The following is a 17943-nucleotide window of genomic DNA, read 5'->3' on the forward strand; positions in this document are numbered from 1 at the left end:
TCAACAAATATATGAAAAAAGTTCAACATCTCTACTAATTAGAGAAATGAAAATTAAAACTACACTGAGATTTTATCTCACTCCAGTCAGAATGTCAACAAACAAGAATACAAGTAGCAATAAATGCTGGCAAGGATCTGGGGAAAAGGGTACACTCATACATTGCTGGTGGGACTAGAAATGGGTACAACAATTAGAATTCCTCAAAAAACTAGGAATGGAACCACCATTTGACCTGGTTATATCACTCCCCATTATATATATAAAGGAATCAAAATCAGCATACTACAATGACACAGCACATAAATGTATATAGCAGCTCAATTCACAATAGCTAAGCTACAGAACCAAACTGATTGCCTTTAAACAATAAAGAAAATGTTGTATATACACACAAAGGAATATTACTCAGCCATAAAAAATGACTTATGACATTTGCTGGTAAATGGATGGATCTAGAGATTATCATTCTAAGTAAAATAAGTCGATCCCTTCAAACACCAAAGGTTGAATATTTTCTCTGGTATGTTAATGCTAACACACAGAGATGTGTGAGAGAATAGATGTTCAGTGGATTAGACAAAGGGGAATAAAGAAATGGAGGAGGCATGGGATTAGGAATGACAATGGAATTAATCTGACACAACCATCCTATGTACATGTATGAATAAACTACAGTGAATATCCACATCATGTGCAGCCACAAGACTGGGATCCAAATTAGGATATGATATACTCCATATTTGCATAAATTTGTCAAAATGTATTCTACTGTTGCTTATCTAAGAAGAGCAAATAAAATAGTTAACCAATTGTTTCTTATCTAAGGTTTTGGGAATTTTGGTAACATTTCATTTTTTAAGTGAATGAATTTTTTAAAAAATTAGCACTTGAAGATTTAAAATTAAATTGGACTTCATAAAATTCTTTTAGAGAGTTACTCTTGACCTTGGTGATAAAATTAACTTTGGGATTAGTACCAGACCAGATAATGTAAAATTGAATGAATAAATAAGAGGCGTTCCCCTCTTGTCATTGACAAATAGGAATGCTTTGAACCTGTCGATCATACTCTCTTTTATGTATTTTTGTAAGAAAATGTATTTATAAACCTTGGCCAAAGCCAATGGCAATAAAGGTTGTTGTATAATCATGAATGACTTTTCAAGTAGTGGCTAAGATGTCAGATTACCTATGTTGGTATTGCTGGACTAATAGCTTTCTAGAATTGTAATACAAAGGACTGGAGTTTTTAACTGGGCTATGATTAGGAGTTTGGTTTTAACAGAGTTTTATCTGATCTAAATAATTGTGTTGCTTTTTTGTTTAATGTAGTATAGGAGTCTCTTCATATTCTCATGGAACATATTTGAAAATATATTTGCAAATATGTAAGTTTGTGAAACTATTAGCCATAATGCAGTAAGATATAGTTACAAAATTTCAATATCCTCTGGAAAGTTTGATTGAATACAGGACAAGTTAGGCAGTTGCAAAATCACAGCTAATTCCAGGTATCATCAGCCCTTCTCAGACTTATAATTTACCTTATATACCAGCCCTGCCACTCTTGATGTTAAATTAATGCCTCAGACATGTAGAATTTGTTTTACATGTCTAATCTCTTATTATACATTGGAAACACTTGAACATGCTTAAATCCTCAGGTGCCAAAAAATCTACTATTGTATCAATAAATATTTAACAGAAACTAACTCCATAATAAATGGAATAAAATTCTGCTCAAGGTCTATACAGGTACAATTAATAAGTAAACTGTATTTAATGTTTTCTTTAAAACTGTAAATATTTGGGTGGGTGAAATTGTCCTTTGTTTTAGTATCCTCATGTCTTACACTAATCATGATTTCAGAATATACCATTTGAACCACTTGGTGTCAGGATCTGTAAAATTAAACTAAGGATTTTACGTATTAAGTCTGTAAGAGACATTACCAGTATATGAGAATAATGTATTCATTAAGCATGTATCTTAAAAAGAAAAACATTAAAAATTTTCTTAAAAATAATCTTACCATATAATTCATCAATCATGTCCCTTTGTATTAACCTATATGAGACAAACATTTATGTCCACAAAAAGTGGCCCATAGATGTTTACAGCAGAATTATTAATAATTGCCAAAATTTGGAAGAAACCCAAATGTCATTCAATAAGTGCATGCATAAAGAAACATTGATATAAACAACTCAGGAAATATTCAGTGATTAAAAAGAAATGAGGTACTAAGATATGAAAATACATTGAAGACTCTTACATGTTTATTGTTATGTGAAAAAAAAGACTACCTGAAAAGTTACATACTATAGATTCCTACTTATGAAATTCTGGAAAAGGTAAAATTATAGAGGCCATAAAAGATAAATAATTGTACAGGGTTCTGGGTGAGGAGGGATGTATTGGTGGGGCATAGACAATTTTATAATAGTGGAACTATTGAATATGGCACTATAATGATGGATACATGTCATTATGTAAGTATCAATACTAATAGACATCAATTTGCTAATATCAATAATACCAATGTTGCCAATAAATGTATACATATATTTTATAATAGAGGAAAACATGGAGTGGTAAAGGAATTATTTGTACTTTCTGCTTAATTTTTATATGAATCCAATACTGCTTTAAAAATCTAATTTTTTAAATTTTTCTTTTTTTAATTTTAATTATTTATACATGACTGTAGAATGCATTTTGATACATCACATATAATGGAGTATAATTTCTTCTGCTTGTACATGATGTAGAATCATAAGGGTTGTATAGTTATATATGTACATAGGGTAATAATATCTGATTCATTCTACTATCCTTTCTACCCCCATATCCTATCCCCTTCCTTCAGTCCCCTCTACCTAAAGTAACTACTTTCTTTCATAACCTCCCCACTATTGTGAATTAGCATCCGCATATCAGAGAAAACATTCGGCCTTTGGATTTTTGAGATTGGCTTATTTCACTTACCATGATATTCTTCAGCTCCATCCATTGACTGACAAATGCCATATAATTTTATTCTTCTTTAAGGTTGAGTGATATTCCACTGTATATACTACCACATTTTTTAAATTTATTTATCTGTTGAAAGGCACTTAGGTTGGTTCCATAGTTTGGCTATTTAACATTGATATTACATTGATGTTACTGCATCATTGTAATACATTGATTTTAAGTCCTTTGGGTATGAACAAAGAAGTGGCACAGCTGTGTCAAATGGTGGTTTCATTCTAAGTTTTCTGAGGAATCTCCATACTGCTTCCCAAAATGGATGCACCAATTTGCATTCCTAAACAACAATGTATGAGTGTACTTTTTCTCCACATCCTTGCGAACACTTTTTGTTGTTTGTACTCTTGATAATTGCCATTCTGACTGGAATAAGATGAAATCTTAGAGTACTTTTGTTGATTTGCATTTTTCTAATTGCTAAAGATGTTGAACATTTTTTCATATATTTGTTGATTGATTAGATTTCTTCTTCTGTGAAGCGTCTGTTGTTTTACATACACATTTTAGTATGCTTTTTCACCACTGACTAAAAGGTCTCACCAGAATAATTTTAGAAGAGCAAAAGTTTATTTGAGGGTTCACGGGTCATAGTCCATAGAAGGCTGGCTCCATTCTTTGGGGCTCCAGGTGAGACAGAACATCATGGTGGAAAAGTGTGGCAGAGGGAAGCAGGTCACATCATCAGGAAGTGGAGAGAGAGACTGTGCTTGCCATATACAAATATATACTCCAAAGCCACGCCCTCAATGCCCTACTTCCTCTAGCCACACCCTACCTGCTTTCAGTTACTACTCAGTTAATCCTATTAGGTAATTAATTCACTGATTGGGTTCAGGCCTCTTGTAACCCAATCATTTCTTCTCTGAACCTCCTTGCATTGTTTCACACCTGAAATTTTGGAGGACACCTCACATCTAAAACGTAATAATAAACAATGGGGCAAGATGGGTAGAACAACCAAGGAATCTAGTGTGGTTATGGTGTGTGAATCCCAGCGCAGGGAGTGGTGCAAAACTACACTTAGTAATGGGGGCCATACCTAGTGTACGTATGTGCAAATTTAACTCTGTTTTGTCAAAGTGCCAAGGGAAGCCACTGAACAATATGTGTGTGATGACAGAATTATACAGGCAAAGTCTTAAGAGTATGGGAACAGATTGATGGCAACCAGGGTGGGGCAGGCAAATAGCTAGTGACCTTAGCAAGAAAAGGTTAAAATAAAACTAAGGCAAAGTAAAATAGGTAAACTAGGGACTTTTATAGAAATTCTAGGAAACCTAAACCCTGTAAATGAGATGAGTGCTATACTTCATTTCATCTCTGCAAATGAAAGGAGTGCTATATATTTCTTAAGGACCAAGTAGAAACTTTATTAACTGCTTTAAGAAAAAGGAAGAAAAATAAAATCTCCAAAACAAGAAAAAACTATAGCAAATTGAATTCTGCCTAGAAGGAAAGGACCTGAAAATTCGTCCTGAACTCTAGACAGAGACAGCATAGATCTGGGGCCTGTTCTGGAGCATAGAGAAAGGCAATAAAACAGATTGAGGCATCAAAAAATATCGCCATTAAAATTATAACAGTGCATCAATGAAGATGCTACAAATTTGCAGCAATCAATATTTTAAAAAAGTATATTTTCATCATTTGCAGGTTGATGTGCCCAGGAGAGGTTACTAAAAATCAAATCATGGTGAACTGTGAAGACTAAGGTCTTTGAATGAGGACTTATTTTAGAGTCCCCAAACTGAGACTTTATTTCATATTGTGTTACAGCGGGGAAGGTACTCTCAATTTTGTTAGTATAAATGGTCAGATTTATGCCATTGTATCCATTAGCAGTGATTCATTTTTTCTTTCCCAGCTGCCTTGAGCTCAGTGTCTATATTAAATAAACTCTCCTTGACATTCTAAATGGAACTATAGAGAGTTTTCCAAGTTTTTGATTGATTTTCTTGGAAGTCTTTATATAATTTTCAGGAGACTTACAACAATCACAACAGTAAGTATTTTTCAATAAGTAGGAAACACCCAGGGAACTTGATTCCAGAATAAAAGAAGTCTAAAGACCTTCAGTAACGGACAAAGGATGCATCTCAATGATCCTCATTGCAAATATGGAACTTTGAAGTGATGTGGAGAACTGTCATCTCAATTAGTAAAGAAATGGAGAAATGGAGAGTAGCTCATGGATTTGAAGGAAGATGCAGAACTTGATGGTATAGGTCAAATGTCACAGAGTTAAGGTTTATTTAGCTAATTCCTATAACAGTGTGATAAAGGCATAATTTACCCCAGTGTTTTAGAATTCAGGTTTAAAAAGTTCAGAATCTTAAACAAGGTCAAACTGATTATAAGAGATAATGTTGTGTTTAAAAGAATTTTAAAAACTGGGTAGTTCATCAGTTCATCAGATAATATCCACAGTCAATATGTGGGTGTATGTGTGTATAACTTTTTACTTTCAAAACGTCAAAGGACATGCCCACTGTAGCAGCATCAATGGTGACAGCTGCTGAAATTTATTTCTCTGTCAGTGTCACTGAACAGCCATTGCCTGGAAGAGATGGAGTAACCTTTGCTGGAGGTCATTTGGATGGAGCATTTTGGAAATCAGAACTCTCTCCAAACTACTGAAGTGAGGCTTGCAGATAGAAATGAATCTGTTCTGGTAGTTTGGTTTCACTCTTTGAAGTAAGTTGATAACACATTGGCCTGACAGGAAGCCTACATGTTCATAAAGTATAAAGGCATGATTTCTTTTCAATTCAACTGCTTTCAGAGGAAATGGAGTTATTGCATTGAACTAAAATATGCAGTTAAAGTCAGTCTAATGATTCAATTTGTACAGCTTTTGATAATAGATTTTCAGGTCAAATGAAGACAGAGTGAAAGAAGCAGTACACAGGCAAATTGTCTCAATTTAAGTTTAATATGACAGTGAACAGATGGAAAATCTGAATTATCATTAAAAATGTAGAAAATATGGGAACAAAATATATGGATGTAATGCATTTATGTATACATATATAATACAGGCAGCAAGAACTTGTGCCCTCTGTTAAAAGTCTGATTTTTAAGCTACAACTTCTTTGATGTAGAAAAAGTAAAAGTTAACTATTGAATATACATGAAATTCAAGAAAATCACATAAAAAAGCTGTATGTTAAAAAGAGCAAAACAACTTATTTAAAATAATTAACTGGTATTAACCAAAGTACTTTACATGATGTATGATATTTAAACCAGAGCAAAGTCTGATTAGATATCACTGGGCATTATGCCTCACACCTGTAATCCCAGGAGCTTGGGAATATGAGGCTGGAGGATCATGAGTTCAAAGCCAGACGTAGCAAAAGTGAGGCACTAAACAACTTAGTGAGATGCTGTCTCTAAATAAAATACAAAAAGTAGGGCTGGGATATGGCTCAGATGCTGCATGCCCCTGAGTTCAATTGCCGGTGCTCCCCCAAATTTATTAGATCAAATTTAACACCTCTTTTTTTGTTAGAGAAAATGTAAGACACAGTGAGTAACTGTGAACTATCGACTTTCAAATCCCATTTCTCTGCTATTATTAGTGGTAGGAATTGGGTAAATCACTGTTTTCTTATTTACAAATAGAGATCCTTTGTATAGATCATCCTCACCATACGCTGAAAATAGGTAGGAAATAATTTAATACCTCTAAGCAACCTATCATCATAGCCACAGTGCACAGTACACAGTGCAGCATGATCATGTAGCTGGTTGGGAGCTGTGGCTCAGTGCTGCTAACAATTTTTTTTTTCACCACAAAAAGTTAAAAATTCAAAAAATGCACTATTTCTACTGAATTTATATTCCTCCCACATCATTTTAGAGATAAAAAATAGGTAAAAACATCATAATTCTGGGACTGTCTGTAATCATACTTATCATATTAGTGTGTTAGGAAGTTTAAATGACAATGCATGGGACACTCTATAGAGCTGAAGCCCTGCCCAAGGTAAGTGCTTGAAAAAAAATATATTTTAACTTGTGAAATATCACAGCACTAAAAAGTAACAAAGTGGATATACTGATATTTAGAAAAACAATTCAAAATATTTAACACTTCTTTTTTTGTTGGAGAAAATGTAAGACACAGTGAGTAACTGTGAACTACAGACTTTCACAAAATCTTGGGATATTATGCCATCTTGATGGTCATTCAAAATCTGCCCAACCTCATTACAGACAACCCTGTCTTAAGGATAGTTAGACTTAATGATTTTCTTACTTTAAGATGCATAAAATCTTTCTCTGAATTTTTATTTTTTATGAGATAGCCACATACAATAAAATACATTTTTATGATTCTGGATATTAGCAGTGAGCCATACAATTGTGAGAGTAAACAAGCAACAAATCCAAGTTACTGTGTACTGTGAGGCTATAATGTTTAAAAGATTAAGTTAAATATTACTTTATTGTATATAAATTTATGTTTATATTTAAATGTTAAATTCATTGCCCATTGATGATATTTTCACCTTATGATGGGGTCACTGAGAAATAACACCATCATAAACTGAGGAGCATCTGTATCAATGACTAATATTAATATTTTTAATCTTACAAATCAAAATCAAGCCCATTACTCCCTTCCTCAAAATAGACACATTTTTTTTGTAAATAGACTATAAGACAGACACACACACACACACACAATATTCTGATGTTTGAAAACCATTCTGATGTCATGTGATTAATTAAATTAATATTCAAGTTAACATCCAAATCTTTCCCTCTCCCTTAAAACTAAACTTGTAAAATAAGACACCCTTGATAATTCCAAATTTCACTTACTCCAACATTTATTCAAATCAACTATATCCCCCATTTAAATTAAACTCCTATATTTGAAACAAATCCAGTGTCATAATTACAATCATATCCAGCCTTGCTTTTCACACAAATAGGTCTGAGTGACTGTCCCCAAAACTCTCTGAACCATCTTTTGAAATCACACTTTTCCTTCTTGGTTTCCTTTCTGTGTACCTTAGTCATCAATTTTCTTAATTGCCAAAGATGCTGGGACTTGTTTTGGCTTCTGCTTGTTTTCTATTTCTAAACAAAGGAATTGTATCTTAGCCCAAGGTTTCAACTGCTACCTACATTTTGATGAATTGAAATAGATAATTTTAAGTCCCAGTAACTACAAATTCCCACCCATAATTCTAAGTGCACATGTGACCATCCTAACTGGAAGTTTTGCACATATTTTAGCTCAATTTAATAATTTACGTCTTGTTATCTCTAAAATTTTGTCTTTCTCTGTTTTCTATTTTACCATTCACCTGGTCATTGATGTTAAAAAAAAAAAGCAGAGTCTCTTTCAACCCCTACATGTCTCTCTCATAGGTAATGAATTTCTAAGTACCATTGATTCTACTGTAAAACTAGCACATAAATATGGCTTTACTGGTTCATCTAAATTGAAGCTGTGTTCAGAATCACAAGAAGTGCTTGACTTGTTTTTATATTTTCTAAATCCCCATATTAATTAGTGTTCTCCAGAGAAACAGAACCAATTAGAGATCTATCTATTAATTTATTTACCTACCTATAATCTATTTTTCTGAGAGAGATTTATTATGGACATAGGATTTCATGATAATAGAGGCCAAGAAGTCTTAATAATTAAGATGCTATCATCTGTAATCGGGAAAACAAGAAAATCCAGTGGTATGATTCAGTCCAAGTCCAAAGCCTGGGGGAACCAATGGTACAAATCTCATAGAATCTGAAGAATGAAAAACCAGAACATTTGATGTTCAAAAACAGGAAAACAGGGATGTCTCAGCTCAAGAAGTAAGGGAATAAATTCATCCTTTCTCTACATTTTTGTTGTATCTGAGACTTCAACAGATTGAATGCTTTCCCACACTAATGATGGCAGAACTTTGCTTGGTCTGCAGACTCAAATGCTAATCTCTTCCAAAAACAGTCTAAAAAACACACATAGAAATGTAATATTTTATCAGCTATCTGTGCATCCCATAACCCAATGAAGTTGACACATTAAATTTATTATCACAAGTTCTCATTCTGATCAAATTTCCATGTTGGAGACATAGTCATCTATGAAGAAACTATACCCACCCCACCTCTATTTGGAAACATACATAGAACCTCCTCATTGATTGCAATATTAACTTGCTCATTGATTGCAATATTAATAAATGCACTATTGGACTGGAGATGTGGCTCAAGGGACAACGTGCTTGCCTGGCATGCGCGGGGCACTGGGTTCCATTCTTAGCACCACATAAAAATAAAATAAAGATGTTGTGTCCACCGAAAACTAAAAAATGAATATTAAAAAATTCTCTCTCTCTCTCAAAAAATAAATAAATAAATAAATAAATAAATACACTATTGTCATAATGAAAACCACGTTTGCTACCATAGCTGAATGTAAAACCCATGTTCAGGTCCTTATTTTGGCATTCATTAGCTATAAAATTAGGCATGTTATTTAGACTCTCAGTTTTTATTATTAATTTGAATTGGTCACCTACCCAATAGTATCAAATATAATAAAGCATATGAAAAGTATACTATGAGTAACAAGCACTTAAAATATATATATTCACATGTATATGTGTGTGTGTGTGTGTGTGTGTGTGTGTATGTACTAGCATTGGTTATTACATCACATGTTAGTGAATGATAAGATTTTCAACACACGTGGACACACATGTGAAAAGGTTAGATATATTTTTGGGTTCAAAACTTACCAAGGACTCTGGGGAGAACCCAAGCCAAATAGGAAATCATTTTTAATAAAGCTTAAAACTGAGCAAAATAGGAGGCCTATGAGTCAGTTGATTAAAAGAATCGTGCCAATTAGAAGAATGCTTTGGAAGGGGAAAAACAAAATACAAGAAAACACTGCAGAGGTGGATTTGTACGAGTGTTGTTTTTCTTGGAATAGTACACACAGAACCTTCTAGGATAAAGATAAAAGGTTCTATCTCACATGTTTAGAACAGCTCATGTTCAGTCAAAGCTAGCTGCTTATGGGAGTGTAATGATGGTTTTGGAGAGTTTGGTCTCTGCTGACAGTCTGCCTAAGATTGTATGATGACTCTACCTCTTACTAAATATGTGATCCTGGGACATTATGTTTTACCATAGTGTAAAGCAGAGTAGACTAATCTAGATCACAAACTCTGAAGCAAACTTTCTGGGTTCTATCGTTGATCTTTTCACCTGAAATCTGTGCAATCTTTGGTAATTGGTTTAACTTCTTTCATTGTGTGAAATGAGCTCAACAGTTCTTGACTCTCATATAATGTTGGGATTAAAGTAAAATATAATGTTAGAAGTGGAATAAAGTCATAGATAAAAGTAACACAAAATACCCTTATTATGATCTCTCTCTATGTATTAAAGGGCAGAAGATTTATTCTTGGGGTTCTGGTGATCTAGTTCCTCTGACCATATCTTATTCTCATTCACTCTTGTCTCTTTATAATTTGTGTAATATAATTAAGGATAACTATACTGCAAGTAGAAAATGTAGGCACAACTCTCCAAAATATCAGCACAGAAACCAACTTCCTTAACAAGACCCTTAAAAGTGCAAGAAATAAAACTAACAATCAGTAAGTGGGATGCTATCAAATTAAAAGGATTCTGCACAGCGAAAGAAAAGAAAGAATGAACCAAGAGCTTACAGAATCGGAGAAGGCTTTTGCCACCTGTTCCTCAGATATGGCATTAATAACCAGAATGTATCAAGAAATCAAAAATTTTCATACCAAAAGACAAATAACCCAATTAATAAATGGGGTAAATGGGCAAAAGAACCAAACAGACACTTCTCAAGAGAAGAAATACAGGCTGGGCATAGTGGCAATGACCTGTAATCCCAGCAGCTCATGAGGCTGAGAGGAGGGATGTGAGTTTAAAGCCAGCCTCAATTTAGCAAGGCCCTAAGCAACTCAGCAAGACCTTATCTCTAAATAAAAAAAAAAAAAAATAAAGAAAGGGTTGGGGAAGATGTGGCTTAGTGATTAAGTATGCCTGGATTCAATCACCATTACCAGAGAAAAAGAGAGAGAGTAAGAGAGAGAAAGAGAAGGAGAGAGAGAGGGGAGGGGGGAGGGAGGGAGAGAGAGAGAGAGAAGAAATACAACTTGGGAAATGAAAATCAAAACCACATTGAAATTTCATCTCACTCAGGTCAGAATGGTAATTATCAAGAATCCAAATACATAAGTGTTGCAAGGATGTGGAGAAAAAGGTACATGCATATATTCTGGGTGGGACTACAAATTAGTGCAACCCCTCTGGAAGGCAGTATGGAGCTTTCTCAAAACCTATGAGTGAAATCAACATTCAATAGGACAAAAGAGGCTGAACACACAAGGAATTTTCAGTAAGCAGTTTTATTTATTTTTTTTTCTTTTTAGAATGAACTTTTATGTATCTTTTTAATATAAAAACTCATTAGATGTGGTCTTTAAAAGATTTAAAAAATATATAACATATTTTACACAGACAGTATAATAGAGGTACTCTCTTTAAGGACGACATCCCATCTAAGTGTGGCAGCAGCTGGCCTGTACAGAGTGCAGAGTGTGGCTCTTGTCTGAAACATTGTCTAGACAAAGATTTTGGAAATTCTTTTAAGTTTATGCCCAGTGGTGAGCAGGAGCACTTGGAGGTTCACACTGCAAGTGCCCTCTGTTCCATCCTTTAGACAGGACAAAATTTCACAAGTGTGTGTGTGTGTGTGTGTGTGTGTGTGTGTGTGTGTGTGTTTTAACCAAGGGAACAGAGATAATATCATTATGTACAACAAGCTTGTAGACTCTACTCTCAGCACACCTTTTGTGTGTAAACCTGGAATTTATAAGAAAGAGGAAACTACCAACCACCATAACTTCTGCAGATACCCTGCTGATCTGACAATGAGTTTGCCTTCTTCTGTTTCATGTTTAATTTGTAAATATGTGAGGAGAAGCTTAATTGTGTCAAGGGTCTTTGGGGTGGGGCTTGTCTTCTTTACCATATGATCCAGCTATCCCACTCCTCAGGGTATATTCAAAAGATCTAAAATTAGCATGCAATAGGCATGTAGCCACAGCAATGTTTATAGCAACAAAATTCACAATAGCCAAACTATGGAACCAATAACATAGGTGGCCTTCAAAAAATAAATGGATACAGAAAATGTGGTTATATATAAACAATGGAATATTATTCAGCCATAAAAAACAGTGAATTATGCCATTTGCTGGTAAATGAATGGAACTGGAGACTATAATGATAAGTTAAATAAGCCAAACCTAGAAAGTCAAGGTGAAATATTTTCTCTAATATGCAGAAGTTAGTCTAAAATATGGAGAGAGACAGAGAGAGAGAGAGAGAGAGAGAGAGAGAGAGAGAGAGTGAGTAATGGGGATATTCCATCAAACTAAAAGAAAGCTCAAAGGAGTAGGAGAAGGGAATTGAGGAGAAGGAATGGGATAAGGAAAAACAGTGGAAAGATTATAACCTAATGTTACTGTGTACATATATAAATATACTAAAGTGAATCCCACCATTATGAATATCCATAAGACACTAGTTATTTTTAAATGTAAACAGCAAAAAGATCAGAGAAAGATAAGAAGAGTAAAGGAAATGGAATAAAGGAAGGAAAGAGGTGGTAAGGGCAAGTACTGGGGACTGAATTAGAGAAAATTATACTCCATATCTTTATACTTATTTCACAATGAATCCCAATGTTATATATAGATACTATGAACCAACAAAAAATAAAAAAATAAATAAATATGCTAAATTTGGTTACAGATACTTAATAATAATTTTTATTAAGATCAATAAGTAAATACCATGTGTATTTTAAATACCTCCAACAGAGTTAGAAAATACAACTTAAAATAATGGCATTTGCAATAGCATATGAAAAATAAAGAATTTGTGCATAATGTAACTATATATAAGAAAGACCTTAATGAAAATAGTAAAACTTCATTGGAAATATTAAATCAGACTCCCTAGTAAGAGAAAACTACAATTGTTATGGTTAGGAAACATCTTTTTCATAAATATATTGATTTTCAAACAAAATTGACTTATAAGTTCAGGGTAAGTTTAAACCTTTATTTCATAGAAATCAAGAAGTTGCTTCTACAATTTATATGGAGAATAGTAAACATTATTAAAAGGGTTTTTTTTGTAGAAAAAGATAAAGGACTTCTCTTTCTAAATGCCAAAAATTGATAAAAAGTGGAAATTAGAACAAAATAGCATTGAAGCACACATTTACAAATTAGCATGAAACAGAAGAAGGCAAACTCATATGCAGAATTCCATTTGTACAGACTCCTATTATACATCATCAGAGAGAGAATGAACTAATAATAAAATTATATAGGAAATTATGTAAGAAATTTTGTGAGAATTTCTCAAAGAGAAATCTTCATGAAGTAGGATCAATATTATAAAGATGTCAGTTCTCCCCAAATTATTGGCAGAGTTGATTTAATTCCTATCAAAATACCAGCAAGGTTTTGTAGATATAGACTGACTGATTATCTGAAATGTGCATGAAAAGGCATGGATTCTCAGGAAAAAAAAAAAAAAACAGACAAGAGAGAGAGAGAGAGAGAGAGAGAGAGAGAGAGAGAGAGAGAGAGAGAGAGAATATGAGAGAAACCCATGGGAAGAGTTACTATAACTGACATTAAAGTTTTTGTATAGATATAGTAATCAAAACCATGTGCTACTGGCAGAGAAATGGATGCATAGATCCATAGAACTAGATAAAGAGCCCACAAACAGCCCCTTACAAGTACAGCCAACTGATTCTTGATATAATACAGAAGCAATCAATGGAATAAGGGAAAAAACCTGTTCAAAAATGTTACTAGTGCATTTGTATAATCACGAGCCAAAACTACAAACCTCAACATAAATTCCATATCTTCTATAAAAATTAACTCTATATGGATCATAAATTTATATATTAAAGCAAAAAATAGTAACAACTAGGAAACAGCTTAGGGATCTAGAGCTTAGTGAAGAGTTCTTAGAGACTGAACCAAAAGTATGGGCCATAAATCTTTTCTTTTTTTAATTGATTAAGCTTCACCAAAATTAAAATCTTTTCTCTGTTAAAGACTATTAAAAGGTAAAAAGATAAAGAAAAGACCAATAAAAAAAAATTTTCAAACCACATATCTGAAAAAGGATTTGTATATACAGGATATAAAGAGCTCCTAAAACTCAAGAGACATAAAAAGTTATTTTACTGAAGTGGGTATAAAAATGACAAATAAGCACATGAAAAGATATCTATCTGGTCCCTAGCCATTAGGAAATAAAAATTAAGACTATGGTGTGATAACTCTATCAGAAAAGCTAAAAAATACTCATAATACAAAATCTGGAAAAGATGTAGAAAAACTGAATCTTTGGGACATCACTGGTGGAAATGAAAAAAAGACAACATTTTTTCATCTTAAAACATTTCCTTACCACAGTATCCCACAATCGTACTCTTTGGAAATGACCCAAGAGGAATGGAGACTTGTTCCCACATAGAAACCAATACATCGGTTTTCATAGCTTTTAATTTGTTAATGGTATGAGAAGAGTCAGAATGCCCTCAACTTGGTGATGATTAAATAAATTTCTACATGTATAGCATGGTAGTCTTCTTAGCAATAAAGGAACAAATTATTGATAAATGTCACAACTTGGATGGATTTAGACTGTATAAAAGAAATAAGTAATAAAGCTCACACATTGTATTCTCAGTTTGACAAGATAATACAGATAGACAACGAGTTGAAGTTTGCTTGGAGTTAAGGATGTCAGAGGAAGCCGGTAGGACAGTGTTTGAAGCATGAGGGAGATCTTTTGATAAGAGAATGTGTCTGTGTCTTAATTGTAGTGTGATTCAGTAAATCCATTCTCATGAGGTAATGACAAAATATACACACACACTGATCAATGTCATTTTCCAGTTGCACTTTTATCATATAATCATATAATCAATTGGGAAAACTGGGTACCAGGGACTGCTCTACTATCTTTGCAACTTCCTGTGAACATATATGATTATTCAAAATAAAAAACTTAAAATATGGATGAAAAGGTCAAGGTTTCTGTGATTTCAGAGTAGAAAAGGCTTCTTAAAAATGCACAAATAGTACCAAATTTAAAGGGGAAAACTGCAATCAATCTAAATGATTGATTGCTTCCATAGTTCTGTCAACACTATGGAAGTGAAAAGTCAGTTCATAACTGAGATGAAATAGTCATAAATATATTCATACATTTGTAAGAAATAAAAAATAGGCAAACCAAAAGAAAACAAATGAAGTATATTCATGCTCATTAGTAATCAAAGTAACAAAAATTCAGAAAAATTCTAATGTTTCAGTATTTAATCAGCATTTTATTTCTAGAACTGAGACCAGTTTGATTTTTTTTCTCTTCTCTCCATGGATATCTTTATCTTTAAAATTTGCTCTCCCTTGTCTATCTCATTATTAAACATGTTCTCTGGAGTTTAGAAAACATGGTGCCCTATTTCATGACATATATAAAGTCAAGTAATTTGTAAGATACTTTTGTAAGATTTTCTTGAAGATAAAATTTTACCTTTTGCGGGGGTTGGGGCTGTGGTTCAGTGGTAGAGCACTTGCCTAGCACATGCAAGGCCCTGGATTCGATCCTTAGCACAACATAAAAATAAATAAAATAAAGGTATTGTGTACAACTAAAGAATAAATATTTTTTAAAAATTTAACCTTTTTACTCTGTTAACTGATGCACTAATTTTCATTTGGAGGGCTAAAAATTACAAATAGTTTGGAAAACTTTACATATTTGTACATGATGATATCATAAGGTATCTCAGAATCTCTTACTATCAAACTAAATAAACTTCTTTGCATTTTCAAACAAGAAGTGTTTAGTTTCCCCTGCAGAATGCCTTGCCTTATTTTCAGAATTCAACTATGCTGAATTTGCCTGAAATCAGATTCACTCATCTTCCAGTATTTCCATCTGAAATTCAGTGCATTTAGCACTCATTCTACATATACCATTCTTCAAATTTTACCTCAATATATTCTGTATTTTTATTTTGTATTGTAGCTTTTGACAATTTCTGAGAGAAGGAGAATGCTGTCTTATTCCACTATTGTAAAATTTTTAGTATCATCTCATTATCTTATTTATAGGAAGAATTTTCCCTGTACCTGTAGATTACTTTTAATAAACTAAGGATTTAGTATAATAAGACTGGGAATTATTAATTCTTTTTTATTGCAGCTAAAAAGTTTTCATGGAACAACACAGATTGCAAGATTACATTTCTTATGTATGTTAAACAACAAAAAGTTGTATCCTTTCATTTACAAAATGGTGCTTTATGGAATAACAACAACAAAAACATAGTTAAATGACTGACTCAATGATTGGACCTTTATTCTCTCTTTTGTAAGATCATCATACAACAAAGAATGAAAAAAATATTGAAATATAATATTTACATGCATACTTTGATAGGGCTAATACATTCATAAAAGTAGAAATTTCAGCAGTTTCATAGTTTCATGTTATCAGGTTGAATATTTAAACAGAATTTTGTCACCAACAGGAACCATGCTATATTGGAAGACTATGGATTGTAAACAGGCCAATGGGAAATTCAGACTAATATTAACAGATTCCTCAGACTGCTGAACTGAATAGTTCCTAAGAGGTTTAGGGATTATTACATTGCGAATTTGTGTGATAATGCTGCCTCCACTGGTGCTACCTATTAATCCAACATTCTATGTAAGGATCTGAAGAAAAGTTTCCAAGTGAAATGTAAAAATAAACAAATAAAGCCAAGGGGTGCAATCTAAAATTAGATTTATCAGAAGCATTAAACAAGGCTTACTTTTTAAGAAAATGTTAATTTGTTCTTTTTAGTTATACATGAAAATAGAATGTATTTTGACATACATACATACATGGAGTATAACTTCCGGTTTTTGTGGTCCTACACAATGTGGAGTTACATTGGTCATGTAGTCATATGTGAACAGGGAAGTTATGTCTGATTCATTCTACTGACTTTTCCATTACCATTCCTCCACCCTTCCCTTCACTCCCCCCTGTCCAATCTGGTCAAGCTCTATCGCCACCAACCCCCATCCATTGTGAGTCAGCATCTGCATTTCAGAGAGAACATTTGGCCACTGGTTTTTGGGAATTGACTTATTTTACTTAGCATGACAGTCTCCAGTTCCATCTATTAACTGGAAAATGCCATAATTTCATTTCCATTTATGACTGAGTAATAGTCCATTGTTTATATATTCCACATTGTCTTTATCTACTCATTTGTTGAAGGGCACTTAGGTTCATTCCACAGCTTAGCTATTGTGAACCGAGCTGCTGTAAACATTTATGTGGCCACATTACTTTGGTATGCTGATTTTAAGTCCTTTAGGTATATGGTGAGGAGTGGGATAACTGGGTCAAATGGTGGTTCCATGGCTAGTTTTCTGAGAAATCTCCATACTGCTTTCCATAGTGATTCCACCAATTTTCAGTCCCACCAGCAATGTATGAGTGTGCATTTTTCCCACATCCTCACCAACATTTATTGTTATTGTATTATTGATAATTGCCATTTTGACTGGAGTGAGATGAAATCTCAGTGTAGTTTTCTTTTTGTTGTTGTTGCTTGTTTGTTTACTGTTGTTGTTTTTTGGCACCAGGGGTTGAATCCAGGGGCACTTAAAAACTGAGCCACATCCCCAGCCCTTTTTTGTATTTTCTTTAGAAACAGAGTCTCACTGAGTTGCTTAAGGCCATACTAACTTGCTGAGGCTGGCTTTGAACTCTTGGTCCTCCTG

Source organism: Callospermophilus lateralis, chromosome 2, assembly GCF_048772815.1.
Source record: "Callospermophilus lateralis isolate mCalLat2 chromosome 2, mCalLat2.hap1, whole genome shotgun sequence".
Taxonomy (NCBI): Eukaryota; Metazoa; Chordata; class Mammalia; order Rodentia; family Sciuridae; genus Callospermophilus; species Callospermophilus lateralis.